Below are 25773 nucleotides of genomic sequence, written 5' to 3'. Positions count from 1 at the left end.
TCAAAGGTATACACAGCAAAACTAGCAATTGAGCCTTTCTTGGCATTGTGCTTTATCCTTTATAGCCCAAGTTTTATTACACACACTAGGAGTATAAAGCAATTTTATTCTAGATATATTTTTAAAAAGCAAACATGTCATTCTTAACACACACAATGCCAGCAGCCTAGCATTCATGAATAGCCCTACAATAACAAATGAATGTGGGAAGATTAAAAAATAAATTTTTGCAAGGAATCTAATTCATTCCCAGAGTTTCCAAGGCTGAGTATAAAAAGCAGTGACTACGTGTTTTGTTAAACAAAAAAAAAAATTGTCAGTGTTTATAACTATTTTCAAAAGGAAGTTTCATGTCCTAATGAACTGTTTCTTGGATTTGAAGTCAGGAACTTCAATTTCTGCTCTTTCTCAAACACTGTCTGGCTGTGTGGCCTTGGGTAAATTACTTACCCTCTCTGAATTTCCTAGTATTTAAAAAAATGGGAATTATACTTATGGTACAGAAGAGGTATTGTGTTCAGTAGTGAATTAGTAACTAGAATGAATCATTCAAATATGAACAAAGAGGTGCTATGTCTAACCTGAAACACACATTTTAACGTAGTTGGGAACTGTTCCCCCACTCAGTAAATAACTAGCTGTTTTTTTAAATCAATTCCAACTTTAAAAATTCAATTATACTAATAGCCATATTTCTAAAAATAACACCAGAAAATTCATAATTGCTTTTGATATTGAAACTGTCTCCCCTTCTGCAGTTTCCAAATGAGGATCACCTATATAAAATTTTTATTTATTTATTTATTTATTCATTTATTTATTTATTTATTTATTTTTATGAAACAGAGAAATTACTTCAGCATCTGTGTCCTCTTCTACTCTTAGCAAACCTTACTAACCTTTGCAATTCTGACTCTAATTTATTAATGATCCTACAATAAATAGTCAAGTATGACAGAGCCTAAGAAATCTTTTATATTATCCAATGAAAGCCCAACTTGGATAAGCCCATAGTGTTTTGCACATACTTTCTGATGTAATCTGCTTAAGTGTCTGTTGTTTCATTGCATTTATAATGATCAGGGTGGACACTTACCCTCACTCATCTTTGCACACACAACATCTAGCATAATGCTTATCACCTGGACCTGCTTAACTAAATATTTGTTTAGCAAAACCGAATTCAGAGCAGTTAAATTAGTTTCTTCAAGAGAAACAGATTTGAAATAAAGTTCTTGGCCCTGGCCTGTGTGGCTCAGTCGGTTGGGTATTATCCTGTGCCCCAAAAGGCTGCCAGTTAGATTCCCAATCAGGGCACCTGCCTGGGTTGCAGGCTCGATCCCTGGTAGGGGGCATACAGGAGGCAGCTGATCAATGTTTTTCACATCAATGTTTATCTCTCTCCCTCTCCCTTCATCTCTCTCTAAAAATCAATGAAAAAAATCTTTTTAAAAATGTTCTTGAATTGACAATTATCTAACAAATAGAACCAAGATTTACAGATAACAACTTCAGAAGTTTCTTTTATCAAATGGCTGGATGAGGAAGTATAATGAGGCATATATAGCTGATTTAATAACTTCTAATAAGTTTCCACTACTCAGATTGTGTAAACTGAACATGACAGTTGTGGCCCATGAGGCTCCATCACCATCCTTTTTGGTTAAAAAAAAAATTATATCCATCTTCACCTCAGCAATGGCAAATCTGTTCAAATGAGGCAGCACAAAACTGGGAGCAGTAAGAAGCTCTTCACACACACAGGAAAGAGAAGCAAGGCTTTTTATAGAGAAAATACTGAGGCGAAGCATGGAAATTGGCTGAAGCTTAAGCAGCTGCCTTATTTGAGAAAGACTAATTGGTTGTGAGTGGTTGTCCTAGGTTTTGATTTTTTAACTATGAAGCATTACAGGTTTAGCTTTTGGTTTATTTATTATGTAGGCTGCTAGGGCATTAGAACCACCTAGTCTAAATTAACTAAGTATCTTCATTTTGCAGATAAAAAACCGAGCCTTAAGGTCACACATCTAGGAAGCTTGAGTGCCATAATTCAAACACAGGTTTATCTGATATCACATCAGTCTCTTCTTCACACTTTTTTGCTTCTGATCATCTCTACTCATTGTTGGCGATCTTGTCTTTCTGCAGTAAATTCAGGCATATCTTATGTGATGCTATTGAAAATGTTTGAAAAGCCAGATGCAACATCTATGTCATGTTCAATTCTGGTGTATGACAAAATCATGCCAAAAAGATTCACATGGAAAATTCCTCTAATTCTATCTGCTTCAAAAATGATGCATCAAGTTTGTTGGCAATAGAACAGAACTTACAGGTCATTCAATTTGGCGCTTCTTAAATTTTAGTTGCATTAGAATCACCTGAGGGCTTGTTCAAACAAGACTAATTGGCCTCAGTTTCAGAGTCTCCCATTCAATTGCTCAGGGGTGGAGCCCTAAATTTTGCATGTCTCTCAAGTTCCAGAGGATGCCATTGATCTGGAAAAAGAGGTTGAGGGCCAGTGACCCAACCCAACCTCACTTAATTTTCAGGTGAGGAAACTGAGGCCTTAGGAGACAAAGGAGGTCTTCCGAAGATACTTGATGACTAAGAAGCAGAATATAATCTAGATTCTTATCCTCTCATTATTCAGCCTCTGAAAATAACTGAAATAAAAATAGCATTACCTGGAGAGAGGAAATTAATACATTGCCAGTGGCAGTATAAATTGCTATAAGGCTTAAACACACACACACACACACACACACACACACACGCACATCTTTGTGCAAAAATATATAAAGTTTATATTTCTACACTAATAAAAGAGTAATATGCAAATTGGCCATACCTTTGTGATACCCACCAGCCAATCAGGAGTGAGTATGCAAATCAGCACAACAAAGATGGCGGGTTAATTTGCATACACAGATGCTGAGTGGAGTGGCCAGGACAGGGCAGGACACAGGTGCTCCATTTTGCAACACTCCAGCCATTCTGGGCCTCTGTGCAGCATGGGAAGGCAAAAAGGTGGCTCTTTCTGCAGTAAATTCAGGCATACCTTAAGTGATGCTATTGAAAATGTTTGAAAAGCCAGATGCATCATCTATGTCATGTTCAATTCTGATGTACTGGCAGCCAGGGTAAGGAAGGCCCATTCTTGTACTAATCTTCATGCATCGGGCCTCTCGTATATATAGATATCATATCAATCATATGTTTGTTAGGTAGGGTGGGAAGATTGGAGCTAAGATACAGTCTTCTTCCTCTCAGAGGCTCACAGCAATACATTTAATGTTTACAACTGGGACAATAGGTATCTTCACTCTCCTTCCTCTACACTTACTTTGTTCAGGGTTAGGGGCTACCTCTTCATGCTTTCACCACCTTGCTGAGTGTTCAAGCAACCCTCTCTCTTCCAGGGGACTACAGTTATTTCTTGGCTATTGTACAAGAAATGTAAGAAGGATAAAGAGCCATTAATTCAACCTCTAATGGAACTGACAATGGAACATTCATTTCAGTATTTCATCTCATTCTCATGTAGGAAGACCCTTGTCCCTCATTTTCTTCATTTGCACCTGGGCATTTTTTTTAACCTGCTCTCCAGATATTTAAAAAAATAAACAAACATAACTTGTTCTGCTGATCAGACCCTAATTTTCTTACACTTAGAACTGTGCTTATTAACATTAATAACAGAGCAATTGCAGCTTTTGTTTTGTTTCCCAAAACAAAAGTTTAGTGTAGGATTGTGGATGGAAAATTTCAGGGAAGGAGTCTGTAGAAGGGGAAGAGGGAGAAAGTGATGGACTCTGGAGTAGAAATATGATGAGCACAGAAAAGAGGGAAACAGTCTAACGAATACTTCAAAATAAACCATACTACCAAACAACTTATATATATCAATATATATACATATTCAAGAGTTTAAATGATATTGATGAATCATTTTTTAAATATATTTTTATTAATTTCAGAGAAAGGAAGGAAAAAGAGAGGTAAAAAAAAAATCAATGGTGAGAGAATCATTCAGCAGCCTCCTGCACATGCCCTTCTGGGGACAGAGCCCACAACCCAGGCATGTGTCCTGACCTGGAATCAAAATGTGACTCCTTCTTCATAGGCCGATGCTCAACCTGAGTCACACCAACCAGGCTAATGAGTCTTCTTTATTGTTTAAAGTATTACAAATAGTAGTACATATGTCCCCCCCCCCCCCCGCAATTGATCATTTTTAAGGACAAAAGTTTCTCACAACTCCCTTTCCCCAATATTTCTCCAGAGGTGAATTGTTCAACCTCTTTAATCTCTTTATCACCTCCAGGGCCAGGTTTGGGTTTTGCGGAGCCTGAAAGGTGTTCACTCTATTGGATTCTTTTAAAATAAAATAATTCATTCAGGAGTTTGTATACATTTCCAGGCTTTGGAAAGGGCCTGGATGAGTAAGCATCCCTGAAGTGTAAGTTTTATGAGTTTCATGCTTAATCTTCGCTAGGCAATGTCTGTAACTCCAAATAACCTCTACCACTTGGAAAGATTTGGGTTGAGTTTGCCCAAGATAATCTCTGCCTTCTTTTCTCCTCCGTCTATTGAAATATGCTAGTTATATTTTTAGTTCTTTGGGATCATTTTTATCTTTAGGTAATATACTGAAGCCTCTATTGCTACTTCTTCAATAAAGTTAGATATAAGATTAAGAAATAAATGTGTGCAACTTCTCTCTTTTCTGTCACATCTCTGCTATCTCTGATTCTGTCAGCTGCACCAATACTCTAAAATATCAACCTTGACAAAATTTATATTTTGATTAGGATCAATAGGTAAGTCCTTTGTGTCTGTCAACGAAATGATTTTAAAGGCTGTTTATAAACAACATTGATAATATTATGATGGTGCAAGTATGAGTGACTGCAGAAGTATATAGCATGATCAGAACTTGAGGAGAAAAGGTAATCTTACGACACAAAACCTGGACTTTTAAAGAAACCTACCTCAAACATTACATGCAAATAAATTCTTTTATTACATTCCATTATTTGCTCAAAATTTTGTCATTTTTAGTTTTATTTATATTGAAACCATGACTTTCTCATACAGATTTTTTCCTAGTGTTTCCAATAATATTTCTCTTTGTTACAGCTTCCAGCATAATAATTTTCTAATGACCACTCAGCACACTAGCTTTTTCAACATGTTGTTACAGTAAATTTGCTTTCTTCTTGAAGACATTATGCCTAGAATTCTCTGGCTTCCTCCTCTAATTTTGAATGATTTCTTTCTAGGTCTGCGGCTTAGTAATCGTTGGAAGAATTCTTTTTATAATGTTTCTCTGTGAGAGCAACTGGGTCTTGACTCTCATGCCTTTCTCTCTCTTGGATCTCCTTTTGATTCTCTAGTAGCACATCCTCAAGGAACATCTTCTACAGAAAAAAAGAAAGAAACATTTTCTTAGGCCATTCATGTTTAAATATGTCATGACGTTATCTTTAAATTTGTTGATAATTTAACTGAGTATAAAATTCTAAGTTTCACAAAAATCTTCTCTCAGAACTTTGAAGGCATTGTATCACTAGTTCTGATATCCAGCATTTTTAAATAAAATGTTTGATGCACATGAGATTATTATTACTTTCCATATTGCCTGCTTCATTTTTCCTTATGCTGTAGATTCTCTAAATAACTTCTTTTTATCATTTGTGTTTAAAGATTTCAAAAGTTTATGCATAATTATGGCTAATTTTTTTTTCTTGGGTGTTCTATGCTACCTTTCAAGAAAATGATTCATATCTTTCTACAGCTGAGGAGAATTTCCTTCAAAATTTAAAAAATTATTTCCTCCCTTCTGTTTTCTCTGCTCTTTGATTCTAGAATTTCTCTTAGTTACTTAATCTCCTGAATTAATCATCTATGTCTCTGAGTGTTTATACTACATTTTCTTTTCTTGTCTTTTTGTTCTGAATTCCGGTTAATTTTCATGAAACTCTTCCAGCCTTCTACTGAGAAATTTGGCAATGATAGTTTTAAATTAAGTAAATCTTTCTTGTCCTTGGATTTCCCAATTTGTTCAAAACTTTGTTTCCTGAATTATCTCTATTTTTCCCAAGGTTAGTTGCTGTGTGTGTGGCTTCTCAGTCCTTCTCTGTGTGTTGTTGAGTCTCCTTGGTTCCCTGTTTGTGTCTGGGATAAAGAACTTAGATTGAATGACATTAGTAACTTGTGCAGACTCCCTCTAAGGAGACATAGTATGTTTTCTCTACTGACTGGAGGATTGTTCTTGGGCTGTGTTTGCTGGTCAGGGAAGTCTCCTGTCACCAGGAGGGAACTGGTAGAGTGGTAGAGTGGTCACCATCAAAGTGAGGAAGGATTTGTTGTGGAACAGGTCATTTCACACCCAAAGCCTGTTTATTGTCAAGGAAGCTTGTTCAACGTCCTCAGAGAATTTCTGTGGCTGTGACTTGTGGGTAACAGCCATTGCCAATTGCTATGTTCCTGCAGAGGTGGGTGAAGGAAATAGAAGATGAATAGGCAGGTGGATTAGGTGTTCCACAGCAGACCTGCAAGTACTACTCAGATGTATGCCCCACTTTATATTTTTGCCTTTTTACTCTCCATTACCAAGCTTGGGGTGTATCTGGGGCCAGCTGGGGAACTGGATTTCACCTTCACCAATTTCTTCCCCTTTCTGGCTGAGGCTTCCCCACAATCCACCTGTTTTCAGTATTCTAGAAATTTATCTACATATCCTGTCTGCTGATGATTCTTATCCATTCCCTCCCAAGTGGTTATGGGTTTACTTTATTTTGTGATTTTTGTGTGTGTCATTTTGTACTTTTTAGGTGTCATTTCAGTAATGTTTAGAAAAATCATAAAGAAAATCTATCTTCAAAGGCTCATTTTGTCTACTAAAACTTTGACCTTAAAAAACAACTTCCATCTGAAGAGAGTTAGGTCTGAGTACACACACACACACACACACACACACACACACACACACTGCACACATATAAAAAACTGGAATTAAATTACTCTGAAGTAGGAAGAAGGGAAAAATAAATAGATGCTCAAAAATATTTAGCTGCTTGATTAAAATACTTTGCTTAATAAAAGACAATAGTTTTATAATATCATATAAAAATACCAATGTGGAAAATAGTTATACTACTGTCCACCAATTATCTAAGTTGTTTGGTGAAAACTCTGGGTAATGCTTGTTATTACACAGAGCTGATGAATGATTTCAAAGGCAAAAGACTATTCCAGTTGATGAAATAGAACATAGCAATGTGCTCCTGATACTTAAAATGAAGCAGCTATAACCACATTCTCAGTTTCACCTATACACACGGCCATGAACCATTTTGCTAGGTTTATTGCAAATATGTCTTGTAAGTGAAGTTACATGAGCAATAAAATGTAGTAGTCCTTGCTTTACTAGGCCACTCTGCACTGTACTAAAACCCTCTTTCTCTCATACAGCAGCCACTAAGTGGGGAGCCATAACTTTGTGTAATGTAATTAAATGGTAATGGACTTTTAACATTTTTTATGGGCTTATGAAATATTATTCCCCTGGATCTTTGAAACCTTAAAACAGCGGTATATTGGCTACTTACAATATTGAATATTCTTTTAATTAAGCACCTGACTTTGAATAAAGAAATCCTTTAAGGAAACATTAAAACAATAACAAATGCTTTTGTTATTTTCTTAAGTATTGCACCATGATAGAGAAGATTGAAAAATGTCATTTATGTGACCACCAGTGAATCTTCCAAGGTCTTCTTGACATTCTGGTTTAGGTTCCTTATCTTTGGGTTTTGTGTAATCATCTATATATATATAAAAGGCTAATATGACTTTTATATATATAGGCATATCATATAAATGCCTATATATATAGGCATATATATAATATGTCCTCTCAGGAGTTTGGCCATAAGACCAGGGGTTTGATCACTCTCTATGATGTGTGCTAACCACCAGGGGATGGTGGGGAACAAGGCAGGAGATCAGTGGGGGCAGCGGAGCACTGAGGGAGTGAGGGAAGGAGTAGGTGGGGAGGCAGGGAACCTGATCAGCCAGGCCTAGGGACCCTACCTATGCACGAATTTTATGCACCGGGCCTCTAGTGCTAGTAAAATATAATAATTGGAAAGATTATCTATTCCTGCTATCCACCCAACATCCCTGTCTCTCTCACTTTTCTTTTTGGAAAATTTTTTTTATTATTATTATTTTTAATAAATCTTTATTGTTCAAATTATTACAAATGTGATCCTCTTCCCCCCCTCAATTGCTCCCCTTCACCAGGTTCCCACCCCACCCTCTGTCCTTTCCCCATCCCCCATTGTCCTCATCCATAGGTGCACAGTTTTTGTTCAGTCTCTTCCCGCACCCCCACTCCCCTTTTCCCTGAGAATCGTCAGTCCACTCCCCTTCCATACCTCTGATTCTATTATATTCACCAGTTAATATTGTTCATCAGATTTTTAAATTCCCTTGGTTTTTAGATTCACTTGTTGATAGCTATGTATTTGTTGATCATAATTGTTATCTTTATCTTCTTCCTCTTCCTAAATAACCTCCTTCAGCAATTCATATAATTCTGGTTTGGTGGTGATGAACTCTTTTAGCTTTTTTTTATTTGTGAAGCTCTTTATCTGTCCTTTGATTCTGAGTGATAGCTTTGCTGGGTAGATTATTTTTGGCTGTAGGTTCTTGTTATTCATCACCTTGAATATTTCTTGCCATTCCCGTCTGGCCTGCATGGTTTCTGTTGAGAAATCAGCTGACAATCTTATGGGTACTCCTTTATAGGTCACTACAGTGGTGCCTCACACAACGAACTTAATTCGTTCCAGGAGCAAGTTTGTTATGCGAAAAGTTCGTTATGTGAAACGCGTTTTCCCATAACAATACATGTTAAAAAAAATAATTCGTTCTGTAGCATAAAATATGCTAAGATGACATAAAAAAAGATAAATTTTTTGTTATTATTTTTATTTAGATACATCTAAAAACATAATTTAAAAAAAAACACACACACATTTTTTTAATTTTAAGACAGACTAAGTAGAGTCTACCGAATCTTGCACATCTTCATCCATTTTCTGCTTTTTGGCCGATGGTTTCATGAAAAACCTGTCCAAAGTCGTTTGTTTTTCTCTTTTCTCCAACATCTGCCGGAAATAACGGACAAGAGTATCGGAGTAAAGATCGTTGATCCTGTTTGCTTCAGCTGAATCCGGATAGTGGGCATTGGTAAACTCCTGAACTGCCTTCCATTTGACCAGGATGTTCTTGATGTCAGCAGTTGGGATTGGTTGATTGTTTGATTGTTGCTCCTCGTTATCAGATGACGCTTCCCTTTGAGTATTGTCCTGTTTCATTTCAACAGAAATCACCATCCTGCTTTTTTTAGAAGCCATGATATAAAAAAAATATTGAGTTTAACTTAAAAGGACGACTGCCGTGATACGTGCGTGATTTAATTCGTAATGAAGAACGATTGCCGCAATACGTGCTTAAGTTAAGCGCAATGACTAACGACTGCCTGCAGTGCCTGCGCGGAAGGATGCAATACATCGGCAGCGATCGTGGAAGCTCGGGCGAAGCAGTCGTGGAAGCTCGGGCAAAGCGGTCGTGGAAGCTCGGGCGACTTCGTTGTGTGAAACGAAGTTCGTTGTATGAATCATGAAATGAAGTTCGTTGTGTGCAGCGTTCGCTGTGTGAGGTGTTCTTTATGCGAGGCACTACTGTACCTGCTTTTCTCTTGCTGCTTTTAATATTCTCTCTTTGTCTTTTGCTCTTGGAATTTTAATTATGATATGTCTTGGTGTGGTCCTCCTTGGATTCCTTTTGTTTGGGGTTCTGTGGGCTTCCTGGACTTGTAAGTCTATTTCTTTCCCCAGGTGGGGGAAGTTTTCTGTCACTATTTCTTCTAGTACTCTTTCGGTATCTTGCTCTCTCTCTTCTGGAATCCCCATAATTCTGATGTTGGTTCGCTTGAAATTGTCCCAGAGGTTTCTTACACTATCTTCAACTTTCTGGATTCTCTTATCTTCTCCCTTCTGCAGAGGAGTGTCCTCTGGCTCTGTGTGTTCAAATCTTTGTTTTGATTCTTGCGATCTTCCAGTCTGTTTTTAGGACTTTGTATAATATTTTTTATTTCAGACAATGTTTTCTTCATTTCTTGTTGATCCCTTATTAATTCTAGTTGCTCCCTTTTCATATCCTCATAGGTCTCATTTATTTTATCGGCCTTTTTTAGGATATTGTTGAATAACCTTATAACTGTAGTTTTGAACTCAATGTCCAATCTTTTCTTTTCCTCCATCTCCTTCCTTTGTGTCCTTCTTCTTGTCTGCATTTTAGTTGTTTCCCTGATTTGATGGAATATTTAGCTTTGTGTGCTAGGTGTTCTGGTAGAGCCCAGTAGCACAGCCTTCCCAGTTACCTGCAGTGGACAGTCTTGGTGTAGCCCTTTGTGGGCTGTGTGTGCAGTCTTATTGTTAAGCCTTGCTTATTGTTGGTATCACTGGGAAGCGTTGATCTCCAAGCCAATTGGCTGTGAGGATCAGCAGTGTCTCAGTTAGGAGGGTTTCCGTACTCTGCTTGACTAGGGTGGGGTCTCCAGGTGGCGCAGACAATCTTTGGTTCCCTGTCAGTCTTGCCTTAGAAAAGTCCTGTTCGTGGAGAGTTTTGGAAGATTGGTTGCAGGCGCGCACGCACCTCTTTGGTAAAGGCGCAGACAAGCTTTGGATTCCTGCAAGTCCCTCCTTAGAGAAAGCCAGCCTCTGGGAGAGCTTCTGTGCTCAGCCACAGGTAGGGCGGAGTCTCGGGTTGGTGCAGACAAACTTTGTTTTCCCTTTGGCTCCTCCCCAAGTCCCGCAGTAATGGCCTCTGGCTTCACACACCTCCAAGAGATCTCTGCCCACTGCCTGACAGTCTGGCCTCTCCCTGTCTGGGGCCGTTTATCAGAGCAATAGGGTGATTCTGTTTTCCTCTCGGACAAGAAAGCCAGCCGCGTTAGCTGTTTGCCCTCTCCACGCCAGGAGTAAGCCAGTAGCGAACTCAGCCCGGCCCGCCCTCTCTGCGTGCAGGGAGTAAGCCAGCAGCAATCTCGGTCCGGCCCTTCCTCTCCGCACCGGGATTAAGTCAGCGCCTTTTCGTGCACACAGTTCTCCATACCTTCACAGTTCCTGAGGTTCAGCGTGCCTTCTCTCTCCTTCCCAGATGGCAGAGCCTCCTCTCAGCCAGCCGTCTGGCGCTTCAGGGCAATGCCTCCCCTGTTTTTCAGTTCTAAATTCAAATTTGTTGTGGTAGGCTGCATTCGGGTGTCTACCCTATGCCGCCATCTTGGTTTCTCCCTTTTTGGAAATTTTAAAAAATAGAGACAAGAACAAAGAATTAAATGGAAAATATTATAACTCCCTCCATTGATAATTAAAATTATTAATATTTTGCTTTATTTGCTCCCAGTTTTCCCCTCTATGAAAACATGTTAAAAGGAAGTACACTACAAATGAAAACGAAAATCATCTGTAACCTGTATCCCTTATTTAAGATATTCCCCATTTCTGAAATGATCACTATTATAAATTGGTGTATAACATTAAAAATCTTTGAAAGCTACTTTATATATATTTTAAAATGTATCTTTATTGTTAAAAGTGTTACAATATATTGTAGCTGCCCCCCCATTAACTCCCTCCCAATAAAACTGTAGTACTCTTACAGAATGGAATACTTTTACATATTCATGTACATAGCCCTTTTTTTTTGTATGATTAAAAAACTTTGTAAATGTTTTTAAATCATACAAAAATCATACCATATTTTTCATTTGTTATGCAACTTTTATTCATTAAATATTATGTTGTTGAGATCTTTCCTTATTGGTATACATAGCTATGAGTCAATTGCTTAAATAGCAGCAGTAAAGCCAACATTAGCTTCCATTTTGACAGGTAATATATTGTTAATTGATTTTTTTGGTTAGTATACATGCCATATATATCCTTTTATTTTCCTTTTAGTGTCATTTCTTCTTCTTTAAAAAAAATATTTTATTGATTTTTTTACAGAGAGGAAGAGAGAGGGATAGAGAGTTAGACACATCGATGAGAGAGAATCATTGATCAGCTGCCTTCTGCACCTCCCCCCCCATCCCCCCCCACTGGGGATGTGCCTGCAACCAATGTACATGCCCTTGACTGGAATTGAACTTGGGACCCTTCAGTCTACAGGCAGATGCTCTATCCACTGAGTCAAACCGGTTTCGGCTCATTTCTCCTTAATTGGATTTTTAATCAATAACTTAGAGCTAGATAGTTCAATATACAAATTTTCCTTCTTTAAATAGATACATTTACCAATTGCATTTATTGTAATTCATAATAAATTTTAACCACTTTATTTTTGTTTTGTTTTTCATTTACCATGGTTTCTCTTTATTTCTTTTTTTATATTAATTTATTTTTAAATAAATCTTTATTGTTCATATTATTACAAATGTTCCTCATTTTTCCTCCCCCTCCATTGCTCCTCTCCACCAGGTTCCCACCCCACCCTCTACCCTTTCCCCACCCCCCATTGTCCTCATCCATAGGTGCACAGTTTATGTTCAGTCTCTTCCCACACCCCTCTCTCCCTTTTTCCCCGAGAATCGTCAGTTCACTCCCCTTCCATATCTCTGATTCTATTACATTCACAACAGTTAATATTGTTCATCAGATTTTTTTTAATTCCCTTGGTTTTTAGATTAGCTTGTTGATAGTTACGTATTTGTTGTTCATAGTTTTTATCTTTATTTACTTTCTTTTCTGAAAGAACCCCCTTCAGCAATTCATATAATTCTGGTTTGGCAGTGATAAACTCCTTTAGCTTTTTTTAATTAGTGAAGCTCTTTATCTGTCCTTCGATTCTGAGTGATATCTTTGCTTGGTAGATTATTTTTGGCTGTAGGTTCTTGCTATTCATTACCTTGAATATTTCTTGCCATTCCTATCTGGCCTGCATGGTTTCTGTTGAGAAATCAGCTGACAATTGTATGGGTGCTCCTTTATAGGTAACTACCTGCTTTTGTCTTGCTGCTTTTAATATTCTCTCTTTGTCTTTTGCTCTTGGAATTTTAATTATGATTTGTCTTGGTGCGGTCTTCTTTGGATTGCTTTTGTTTGGAGTTCTGTGCACTTCCTGGACTTGTAAGTCTAATTCTTTCACCAGGTGGGGGAAGTTTTCTGTACTATTTCTTTCAGTATGTTTTTGATATCTTGCTCTCTCTCTTCTTCTGGGACACCCATAATTCTGATGTTGGTTCACTTGAAGTTATCCCAGAGGCTTCTTACATTATCTTCAACTTTCTGAATTCTCTTATCTTATTGTTTCTGTGGAGGAGTGTCTTCTGGCTCTTTATGTTCCAAATCTTTGACTTGATTCTTGTGATCTTCCATTTTGTTTTTAAGACCCTGTATAATATTTTTTATTTCAGACAATGTATTCTTTATTTCTTGTTGATCCCTTATCATTTCTTGTTGATTCCTTATTAATTCTAGTTGATCCCTTTTCAAATCCTCATAGGTCTTATGGACCTTTTCTAGAAAATTCTTGAAAAACCTTAAAAGCGTGGTTTTGAACTCTATATCTTTTCCTCCATTTCTATTGTTTGTGATCTGTTTCCTTGTCTCTGCATTTTCACAGCTTCCCTGAGTTGGTAGGGTGGCTTTGTGTGCTAAGGTGTCCTATATGGTTGAGTGAGTCAGCCTCCCAGTTACCTGAGGTGGACAGTCTTGGTGTAGCCCTTTGTGGGCTGTGTGTACAGTTTTGTTGTTAAGCCTTGCCTGTTGTTGGTATCACTGGGAAGCCTTGATCTCCAAGCCAATTGGCTATGAGGATCAGAAGTGTCTCAGCTAGGAGGGTTTCTGTATTCCGCTTGAATGGGGCGGAGTCTTGAGGTGGCACAGACAAGCGTTGTTGAATCCCACACAATTTGTTGCAGGCGCGCGCACCTCTTTGGTATAAGCACAGACAAGCTGTGTTTATTTATTTATTTATTTATTTTATTATTATTATTTTTTTTCACAGACAAGCTTTAGATTCCTCTCTGTCACTCCCTAGGAAACTCCCATTCACTAAGAATGAGAAAGCTAGCCACTGAAAGGGCTTCTGTGCTCCACTTGGATGAGGCGGAGTCTCGGGTGGTGCAGACAAGCTTTATTCAGCCCCTCCATAAGAGGGTCTGGTTTCTCAGTCCTGCAGTAATGGCCGCTGGCTTCACACACCTCCGATAGATCTCTGCCCACTGCCTGACAGTCTAACCTAGGGGTGTCGAACTCAATCAGAGAAGGGGCCAAAATCTAAAATCCAGCCGAAATTGCGGGCCGAATGGTTTACTGAACAGTCATAAACTGTCATTGTGATGGAAACGCAGCGGAGTGCAGTGATGACAGCGCAGTGCGGGCCACATTGCAAGGCCTGGCGGGACAGATTTGGCCCGCGGGCCTTATGTTTGACACATGAGGTCTAACCTCTCCCTGTCTGGGGCCGTCTATCAGCGCAATAGGGTGGTTCTGTTTTCCTCCTGAACAAGAAAGCCAGCTGCGCATTAGCTGTCCACCCTCTCTGTGCACCAGGAGTAAGCCATTAGCGAACTTGGCCCACCCTCTCTGCGCTCAGCAAGCAAGCCTGCAGCGAAGTCTGGCGGCCGCCTTTTCAAGTGCACAGTTCACTGCACCTTCACAGTTCCTGAGGTTCAGCATGCCTTCTTTCTCCTTCCCAGATGGTAGAGCCTCCTCTCAGCCAGCCATCTGGCACTTCAGAGTGATGTTTCCCCTGTTTTTCAGTTCTAAATTCAAATTTGCTGTGGTAGGCTGCATTTGGGTTCTACACTATACCACCATCTTGGTTTCTCCTCTCTTTATTTCTTCTTTAAATCTTTCCCTATTTTCAATGGAATGATTGTGGATACTTGTATCCATTTTTCCATTTGCTGATTTTGAATTTGTAATTCTACTTTCTAGTTTTTTAGTGATTATTTATAGATATTTAGCATGTACTGTAGCTTGTGTTTCTTTAGAAAACTCATTCATCCATATTGCCATCTTCTTATATAAAACCTGCTTGTACTTCCTTCTACATTCCCTCTCTCCATCTGCTTTGTTGTTTTCAGAAATGTGAGTTTACTTTTGTTATCAAAAACATAATAGAAATATTGAGATTGTTGCTGTCATTACTTTTCATGGTCAGTATTGGTTTCTTCCTGTTGCTTCAGGTCCTGGGCTGAAGAGCAGCTCATATTTTGTCACTGTAAGTTCTTTGTGGGCTGAAGGCATTGGCACCTTCTTGCTGGCCCATTTAGTGACCAGGGACACCTTCTGAGGCTGTACTGTGCAGCCAGATGTGTCCATTTCAGAGGGTTAGAATAGAAGGACACATTTGCCCTCATATTTAAGCTCCATTCTACAATCTATATTTCGCCATAAAATTCCGTGTTGGGGATTATGTAGTGCTAACCTAGATTAATAAAATTAATATTTGTTTGTTTTGCCAAAACCAGTTTGGTTCAGTGGATAGAGCATCAGCCTGTGGACTGAAGGGTCCCAAGTTCGATTCCAGTCAAGGGCATGTACCTTGGTTTTGGGCACATCCCCGGTAGGGAGTGTGCAAGAGGCAGCTGATCAATGATTCTCTCTCATCGATGTTTCTAACTCTCTATCCCTCTCTTTTCCTCTCTGTAAAAAATTAATAAAATATATTTTAAGAAATATATTTGTTTGTTTCATTGATGATAGATGAGTGAGGGCACAAACAATCCATTAAGATACTACCTAATAAAACAGTAATATGCAATTAACCACCACTTCACTCCACAAGCCACACCCACCAGACAGACCATCAGCTCCAGTATGCAAGCTGAGAGCCAGAGGGAGGCGTTTCCCCAGCAATGGAGGAAGCCAAGCTTTCCACCTGCCCTTGCTGGCCTAAGCCTCCACTCAATACTACAAAGTTTCAATAATAAAAGGTAAACAAATTCAAACAGAAAAGGCTGCCACCAAGGAGCCAGCAGGAGGCTTGGCTCTGCTCCAGGCTACAAAGTTTCAATTATAGACAGTAAATATATCCCAGATACCAGGGCCTCTGCTTGGGTCGCTTGGGGGCATGGCCAGCCTGAAAACCACCCCAGGCCCTTTGCTCAGGCTGCCCCACACCCCAAGGGAACCCCAACCCTGTTCCAGGACACCCTTCAAGGCAAACCAGCTGGCCCCCACCCATGCACCAGGCCTCTATTCTATCTAATAAAAGAGTAATATGCAGATTGACCATCACCCCAACACACAAGCTGGCTGCCCCGATGTGGTCAAAGATCCTGCCCCTACATGGACACAAGATGGGCACCACAAGATGGCCAGCAGGTGAGGGCAGTTGGGAGGAACCAGGCCTGCAAGGGAGGGCACTTAGTGGTGACCAGACTGGCAGAGGAGGGAAGTTGGGGGCAAATGGGCTGGCCTAGGAGCAATTAGACATCAATTAGTCTGGCATGGGAATGGATAGGGGGTGATCAGGCTGGCAGGAAGAAGTGATTAGGGGCAATCAGGAAGGCAGGCAGGAGAGCATTTGGGAGTCAGCAGTCCTGGATTGTGAGAGGGATGTCTGACTGCCCGTTTAGGCCCGATCCCACCACCTGGATCGGGCCTAAATGGGAGTCGGGCATCCCTCAAGGGGTCCCAGATTGGAAAGGGTGCAGGCTGGGCTGAGGGACAACCTCCTTCTGCCCCCATGCACAAATTTTGTGCACTGGGACTCTAGTATGATTATAAAAACTATATAATAAAGTTAAAAAGAAATCAGATGGCTGGGACCGGTTTGGCTCAGTGGATAGAGCATTGGCCTGGGGACTGAAAGGTCCCAGGTTCGATTCCGGTCAAGGGCATGTACCTTGCTTGCGGGTGCATTCCCAGTAGGGGGTGTGCAAGAGGCAGCTGATCGATGATTCTCTCTCATTGATGTTTCTAACTCTCTATCCCTCTCTCTTCCTCTCTGTGAAAAATCAATAAAATATATTTTAAAAAAATAAATCAGATGATTACAGGTGCTGGAGTGATCAATATTTGTCTTTTTGTTAGAGAGGTCACAGATGGCTTCTCAGTGAGATATGTTTTGATTTGGACCTTGAGATGAGATGGAGCATGAGCCAGGCTGGGCATTGAAGGCAGAGGGAACAGCAAATGCAAAGTCATGGAGAAGTGAAAGAGCAGGACCAACTCATAAAATGGGACAACATTCCACAGAGATTATAAAGAAGGACATGGAAGAGTGACAGGAAGAGATGGGAGAAACGAAAGAAACCAGTTAGGTGCTGATGTCCTAGCATGTTATCTAACAAAGTCACATCCAGACGTACCATGTGACTGTGCCTGGGGACCACTGAAACATGGGCTCATCTCCCCTCCCACATTCCTCAAACACTGAACTAGTCATCCCAGTTTTTCCCACTGAGCTTAGTCATAGCCTTAGAAAGCTTTCAGCAAGACGGTCTAAGGCAAACTCATTAGTCAACAGAGCCAAATATCAACAGTACAATGATTGAAATTTCTTTTGAGAGCCAAATTTTTAAAACTTAAACTTCTAATGCCACTTCTTCAAAATAGACTCACCCAGGCCGCGATATTTTGTGGAAGAGTCACACTCAAGTGGCCAAAGAGCCTCATGTGGCTCAAGAGCCACAGTTTGCTGACCACAGGTCTAAGGAAATGGTTGCCTATTAAAAAGAAAAAGCACCTCTACCATCTCTGATGTTAACAATGAGGATCCTCTAAAATAATTGATTCAATTAAAAAAAAAAAAGCTTTGGTGAAAGGATGGACACAAAAGTGGGGTGAGAAATGATTGGAAACCAGAGATGATGAAGGTTTGTATTCATATGCAGGGGTTGGGAATGTCCTTTTATGGCCTGCAAAATAATTTGGTCTGGCCCTGCCAAGGCATTAGGGGTGAGTTGATTAAATGTTTGACCAAATATAGCGGGCTAAATTTTAAGTTGATGATTCTGTATGTCCCTTGAATGATATTATAAATATCCAAATGGTCCTTGACAGAAAAGGTTCTGCACCCCTGACATACAGTAACTGATATAGACTAGAAGAAATACATTTGAGAACAAATTTAACAGGTGGGCTCAATTCAGATTTGGCAATAAAAAGGAGAAAAGAAGAATAGGGAACAATGAAGAGGAGGGGGAAAGAAGAGGGTGAAACTCAAGGGAAAATATGAAGATAGCTTTAAGCTTTTTGACTTGGACAACTGGGTGGGTGGGTGGGTGGCTCCTGGTTCCACATCCCTCTGGCCCACCTGTGACTTCAGCTGCAACTATGGTGAGTGATTCCTCTGCAAGCTGTCAGCATCTCACTTCAAGTACCTGCCAAGTGCCTCTGTTTTTCTGCTTCATGACTTTGGACATTCCTAGCACAGAAATAGCCCAGAAACATGGGAGAACTTATGACCTCAGGAGTTGAGGTAACACTCACCAAGGAGGACTTCTAGTTGGTGGATAAATACTCCAGCCTGCTGTCCTTTTGGAGGGATAAATCAGAGATTCCTGAGGATCTCCCATAGGACGGAACTCCAGCTGCCAATGGTTATAATCAGAAAAATAGCACACCCTTCAGTGGCTTCACCTCCTTTCCTGGATTTTCTCAACTCCACACTCCTACCCCTGGGATGACCCCTCAAATAAGCCACCTGCACCTAAGTCTTTGTTTCACACTGTGCTTTGGGGTCATCCAAATAAAGACCGAGATGAAATGTCTTCATTTGAAAGGGAGGGGGACTTTAAGAGAAAGCTGGGAGTGGAGATCTCAGAGAGGGAAATAGAGAAGTTAGTTTGGGAAAAGTTAAATGCAGAGTTCCTGTGGTGATTCCAAGCATTAAGGAGCAGAGAATGGCCTGTGGCAGGCTCTCAGTATGTGATGAACAGATAGGATTTGAAGTCTGGGAGGGGATGAAATCTTATGTCAGAAGCTAATTCATCCTGAAAAGGGACCAAAGGCATGAACGAACAACCCAGGAGAGCTTTATGGAGACTGTGCTCTGTCCACTCTCTCTACACTAATTGGTAAATTTATAGGGTTGCCAAGATTGCAAGTTTATGGGAAAAAAGAAATCATATTTTACTAGAACATGTCATCTGTGTTGTATTTAAGTTGCTTTTTTTTTCCTTTGAAGAAAGTTAAGCTTTAAAAAGTTAAAAAATTACAGGAAATAATTTGTAGATTGATGGCATTTGTGGAGACTTTGAGAGACCAAGAGAGTGGGGGTGGGTCCCACTCCCCTTCTTCCCATTCAGAGACACTCACTGGCTCACTAGGGAGAATAGTTTCTGTATGTTGTGGAGCTGATGGGAGGTATAGTTTATGAGTAAGCACCTTTATTTATTAAGCTAAGCTGTAAAAGACATTAGCTACATGAGGACTTGAAATATAGCTTGGGCAACTGAGAAATGTTTTATTTTAATTGACTTAAATAAAGAACCTGAAACATCATAAAATAATTTTCCATAAAACACTATGTTTCCATGAAACGCTATATTATGCTTACTTGAAAATTCAGCATCTGAATGGATGTTTCTAAGACTTAATATGATAGTAAAAGAATGTAACATGTCTCATTAATCAATTTTAACAGCTTTGTTAAGGTATAATGGACATACAATGAACTGCGCATATTTAAAGTGCACAATTTGATGAGTTTGGACATGTGTGTACCCATGGAACAATGACCACAATCAGGGTAATAGACATGTATCACCTTCAAAAGCTGCTTTCTGTTTCCCCTTCTAGGATGTGATAAGAATACATGAGCTCTAACCTCTTAATTTTTTAAGTTCCCACTACAGTACTGTTGACTATAGGCCCTACGCTGTACAACAAGTCTCTAGAACTGATTTTGTTTACTAATTTTTATGCAGTATTTTACAATGAGAGTGCTTTAGATATGTTAGATTCAATAAAATATTAGATTTAATTTTTTGTTACTTTTTAATGCAGGGATTAGAAAATAAAATTATATAATAGCTAATCAACATTCTATGTCTATTGACAATGCGGTTGGAAAGTGCACTGAAAGCATAAGCCTCAAGTTCTCTGGCTAATGAAGGCCTCTCCTGGGTATAGGGTTGTGACTGGGGCACCCCTCGGTGGGGGCTCTGGTTGGCCTCAAGCCTCTCATGTATCTACTCCTACTCTTGATATCCCTTATCTCATTGGAGACAGGGTGGGGGGAAAGCACAAGTCCTATAACAAGAGAAAAGCCTTCTAGAGCTTAGCTTTTTAACGTTTTGCTTTTTAACCCAGACTTTGACTCTTTAATATATGTACTTGTCAGTTTGTTTGTTTTATTGAGGTCAGAGCACTGGATTTCCTTTCAAAATGGCAGGAAGAGGCTGAGGGTGGGACCTGAGAAGGAAACAAAACAAAACAAAACAAAAACTCTTGGCCCTGCTGAGAACTGAGAGAGGGTGTGGCTGGAACTGAACTGGCACCTACTCCTGGAGCCCAGGGACATGGGATCAGGTGGAGGACAGCCCGGGACGGAGGCCCAGATAATCGGTGAGAGGAGAAAGCTAAGCCAGAGGAGCAAATGTTGTTCTGGAGACTGGGTCCAAGAGAGACGATGAGGCCAAGAGCAGCTGGTGCCAGGGGAATCACAATAGAGGCAGGAACCGGGGAGGATGGTGAAGAACTCATAGTTGAGCTGTTAAGAGAAAACAAGGGTGGGGGGCAAGCCTGATGGAGGGTGCAGAAGACAGAGGCAGGGGCGGAGTCAGAGGTGCCATCCCACAGTCCCCATCATTCTTGCAGGTGGAGGGATTGCTTCATTGCACAGCCGGCATCTAGGACACTCCAATGGTCCAGCTGCTGACAAATGTTTTACTTCCTTGGCCCTACCATTTCAAGCAATATCAGTTGGATTTTCTTCTAATTGATTGGTGTTATTCAGGGATTTGTGTTTCTGTTGTTGTTGTTTTTTTTTGTTTTGTTTTGTTTTGTTTTTTGCTCCTCTACATATATCATACAAAAGCTACCTTAATTGTTTGTTCTGCCTACTAGCCTCCACTCACCTTACCCTTTTCTCTATTGCCCATGCCCAGCGCAGTTACTAGTTATGAGCAGGTAGCAGGAGTGGTGAGTCATGGAAGTGGAATTAAATGAGAAAATAATGCCACTCCCTGATATGTCAATCCCAGCACTTTTTTTTAAAGTTCCCGCAAATTTTTTTTCGGAACCACAAACACGTATTTCCATATTCACATGCTTACACGACGTATGAAAATCCAGTGTGTGCAATAACACCTCCATTTGGGTGTTGGTCAAGGCGAGGGACCCCACTTTTAGGAGGGGTGGGGGAGGCTGTTTGCAAGAGCTATTCTTTGCAGCTGGATTGTTCACGAACTCGATGAAGCTAAAACCCTTCCAAAGAAGTGAACTGTCCTCACGGAAATAGCTGGGAGAAACACACCAAAGTTTCTTGGCGTGAGGCAGCAAGGCAGGCTGCAATAGATTAGCTCTGCCCTTAACAACAAGTTTCACTGGGCCGATGAGAGATGTTATGGAAACATATCAAGGGAAAGAGGACTCCAGCCTCAGCTGGCCAGCACACCATAGGGTAATCACTGCAATGAAAATACTGAACCAGCACCAAGATTCACAGAGCGGCTTATTATAAGAATTTAATATACAGTATTATGGAGAATCTAAATGACTCTTGTAATGGGATATGGAGCCTTGCTCTACTCAGTCCCAGGTTCAAGTTTGGATTCAGTCCATTTCAACTAAAATTAGTTGCCCTTTGAGATAATTCAATGGCCTTGGCAAAACAAGTTGGTCATCTTAGCTACCAGGAGACCTGACGACCTCACACACAGGGGCTGCTCCTCAAAAGTAAAAAAAAAATAAATCAAAAAAAAAAAAATCCCAACATTGCACGTTCCCATGCTATAGCTTTACTTTCAGAGCAGAGATAGGAGTCCCCCTAATGTATTCAAAGGATGCTCCAACCTGTGACCAGAAGGGCCCTCATTCATCTCTGGAGAGTCAAGGTTGCAAAGGTTAAAAAAAAGAACTCTTTTAAGGTACTTTGAATTCTTCAACCAGACTTCTTTTAAGAAAGTTTGATAAGTGTAAGCCACTGTAGATGTCAGGACATTATTTCTCAAGGACCAAGTCTGCACTGTTTTCAAGTGCAGAGAGGAATTCCTGAGAAGGCATCACCCAGAGTGATGTGCTTTCATAATACCTACTCACCCTCGATCCTGTTTATCCAACTCTAACCTCCCAACTAGCTGAGTTCATGAAGCAACAAGAATAAAATGAAGCCAGCAAAGCCTTGCTTTCTATCTCTATCTATGAAGAAGCTAGTGTCCTTCCAGCTACATGCCGAATCTTCATTTCAAAGAAGGTTTGGAAATAAGAGGCTATCACAAAAGTGTCTGTGAGCATCCTGGTACCTGAGGATGCTGAACTCCCAGAGGTGATGGTGGTTTGAGGGACACTGAGGTCCTCTGAGCACCACTGTTAGGTCCACAGTCCAGAACCTGCTCCCATCATTGATTCAGACTCTCTCCTACATGGCCTCAGTCGGAAGAATGGAGTTGCAGGTAGAGCTGGAGAAAAGGCTGATGTTCCTAAAGCTTATGGGCTCTCCACCTCTTCCTGGGTTTTCCTGCACTCACTGCCACCATCTGGATTCTTTCTTGTAACTCTAGCCCCACAGTATATCTTCTATGCAGTAGTCACAAATCTAGATTGCTACATGCTTTTCAGGATTGTACAGCCTGAACATTGCATACAGATGAGCGGTCACCATTCTACACTCCTTCAAGAGTCTAGGTTACTTGTCAATCTTCTCAACACAGACTCCTTAAAACTGGGAAAGAGGAGATTAGAAAGCACCTTTACCCTACCTAGACAAGTAACCATTTCATGGGCAAAGCCACAAAGCTTGTTAATTGAGGGACACCATGAAAGGCATTCTTACACTCCACAGAGGAGGAACAGTCCAGTTCTCCATCTGGTCTTTGAGATCTTGTTCACTTTCCTTCACAAACCAACCAGAAATAAAATTCAAAAATAAAATAAACTATAGTTGCTCACTGATCCAAAAGTTTATACTGTGCTAACATAATGGAGTAATATAAAGAATGTAATTTAAATTTTAGAATGCAGTATTGCAATGCACCTCTATGCTCCATCTTCATGACAAAGATAGCCCTGAATGTAACCCGATAGAATTGTGTTTTATTGGCAGTATTGCCACCAGTGGCAAACTTTTATGAAATTGTGGACAGAGCTTGTTAAGTTCTGAGTAAAACAAATCATAGTCTTCACATTAGGTGCATTCCTTGAACATTTCATTTATGTTCAAGCTGGGCAAAAGATACTTCCTGTGTATCTATAAAACAGTGAGAGTCTAGGCTCAAGTAGTTATAACTTTAATTTTAAAGGAAATAAAGGGGGAAAATAAAGTATTTCATCTTTGTGATTGTTACAAATAAAGTATGATGCCAGACAATTCCCTGTATTAAATGGGGTACAAGGCAAAACAACCAGCCACCTTGCCTGCTAATACCCAAAAGCCAGTAGCTTCTTTCCAGCATTGTAGCAATCCAAAATGTCCCCACCACTTTCCAAGCTACCCTTGCCAAGAACCATGGAGCAAGCTAAAATGTCAATCTCGGGATTTGGTTCCTGGTGAGGCTGTGGTGTGTTCCCCCATAATTTACTGTAAATTCTATTCCAATGTCTGTCACACCCACTAAATTATAAGTTCTGAGGGAGCCAGGGCTATGCCTTTCCTGATCACCACTGCACCTCCTGACAAGCTGACAAGCAGCAAGTACGCAATAAACAGTCATTGAATGAATCTATGAGAACGTGAATGAATAGATGAGTACTCTAGAGTCAACAGACCTGCATCGATTTATAAAAACTGTGGTTTTCCCAATAACAGATTCACAAATATGGATAGAGAATACTGCTTTTGATCCACAGTTGGTTGAATTCACGGATAAAGAGGGCTGACTGTAGTTACGTTTTAAGAAGTCAAAAGGTATACACAGCAAAAAAATATCTGTGTGGGATTCAGTGCCCCTAACTCCTATGTTATTCAAGAGTCTGCTGTACTTTAGGATATTTACTTACAATAGGTTTAAATGTAATAAATCCCATGGCATCTCTTATGGACCTAACAACACACCGAGCTCAATATCTGAAATGCCAGGAGCATTTGTTCCATCAAGACAATGAGGCTTTGCCCCAGAGAACCAATATTTAGAGGAAGCAAAGAAGGATGGCCTCAGAGAGTTAATCTCCCTCTTTGCCTGCCTTGTTCCTTGCTTTGAGGCTGTGTTCAGCTCTCTCTGTCTGGAGTCCAGCAGTGGCATCTTAAGGACGATCTCATATCACGGTTAACATTTGGATCCTCGCTTAGTTGGACTGGCAGTCAGGAAGTCTTGGTTCTCATCCCAGTTTTGTCATTAACTAGCTGTGCGACCTTAGGAAAGTTACTTCACTCTTCTAAGTCTCTGTGTCCCTGTTTATAAAATGAAAGGATGGCACTCAAAGTTTCCGACAGTTCTTTCCAGCTCTAAAATCTAACATTTCCGTGGTATCTCATAACTGAAATCAACAAAGACAGGTAGGCCCAAAGTTGCTAGAACATGGTTTAAACAAACAAGCAATTAAAAGGCAATGCTTGGCAGCTGAGCTTTGTCCAGTTAAGTCACGGAATATCTTTGGAACTTAATACGGCAAAGAAGAAACATGTGTATAGAGATTTCATGATTTCCATAAAATGAATTTACCTAATTTCACTCTCCATCAGAAAGAGTTTTACATTTCCTTTTGCATTAATTAGTTGGCAAGTCTGTTGCATGATGTATTTTTATATGCCTTTACCTTCAATGTTCAAAGTAGGTCTTAATAGCAGGTCCTAAACTGTCCAAGATAGGCTTCACATTATAACAGTGGCTGCTACTTATCACAAATAAGAATCCAGGTATCTCAATGCTTAGAACAGAAAATAAATAATTCTCTCCCTTGCAGAATCTTTAAAACGCTGGGTTTCAATTTAAAGATCAAATCCTGTAAACTCTTATTCAGGCCTAAGCACATATAAGATTAATATGGAGATTTTAAAGAGCTATAATTTGAGGTTCTAAGATCATCTTATGGTTAGCCCATGAAATCGGGAAATTGCTTTTTCTGGAGAGAAAGGAATTGAAATGCATTTATGTGGCTACAGGATTTTATTTGAACAGTAGTCAGCCTCCTGCCAAAGTTGGTTTCAGAAGGGTTATCACCTGCATTGAGGCAGTGACCACTGGTTTACAGTTGTCATTCTATTGAGAGCTAGTGCAATACAGAAGCATCTCAATGCTGCCCTTAGGTACCAAGCTATGCCCACTTGATGTAGCATCTCCAGGGGTCTACTGAGCAGCTTTTCTCCCAGGTGCTAAGGAAAACTGAAGCAGTGTGAGAACTGTGTGTGCATGGCAGGGAGGGAAGTCTAACAAGCATTAATCTAGCATCAACCACGTAAGATTCAGTCTTACTTCTTGTACTAAAACAATAAAGAAAAGAGTTGGCCTGTGTTGTTCAGTGATTAGTGTGTCGTTCCATGCACCGAAGTGTCACAGGTTTTATTCTGGTCAGGGCACATAAACAGATTGCAAGTTCGATCCTCCTCCAGGGCACATGCGTGAGACAACCAATAGAT

Source organism: Pipistrellus kuhlii, unplaced genomic scaffold (assembly GCF_014108245.1).
Source record: "Pipistrellus kuhlii isolate mPipKuh1 unplaced genomic scaffold, mPipKuh1.p scaffold_m20_p_3, whole genome shotgun sequence".
NCBI lineage: Eukaryota > Metazoa > Chordata > Mammalia > Chiroptera > Vespertilionidae > Pipistrellus > Pipistrellus kuhlii.
Note: the sequence above shows the minus strand (reverse complement) of the source record.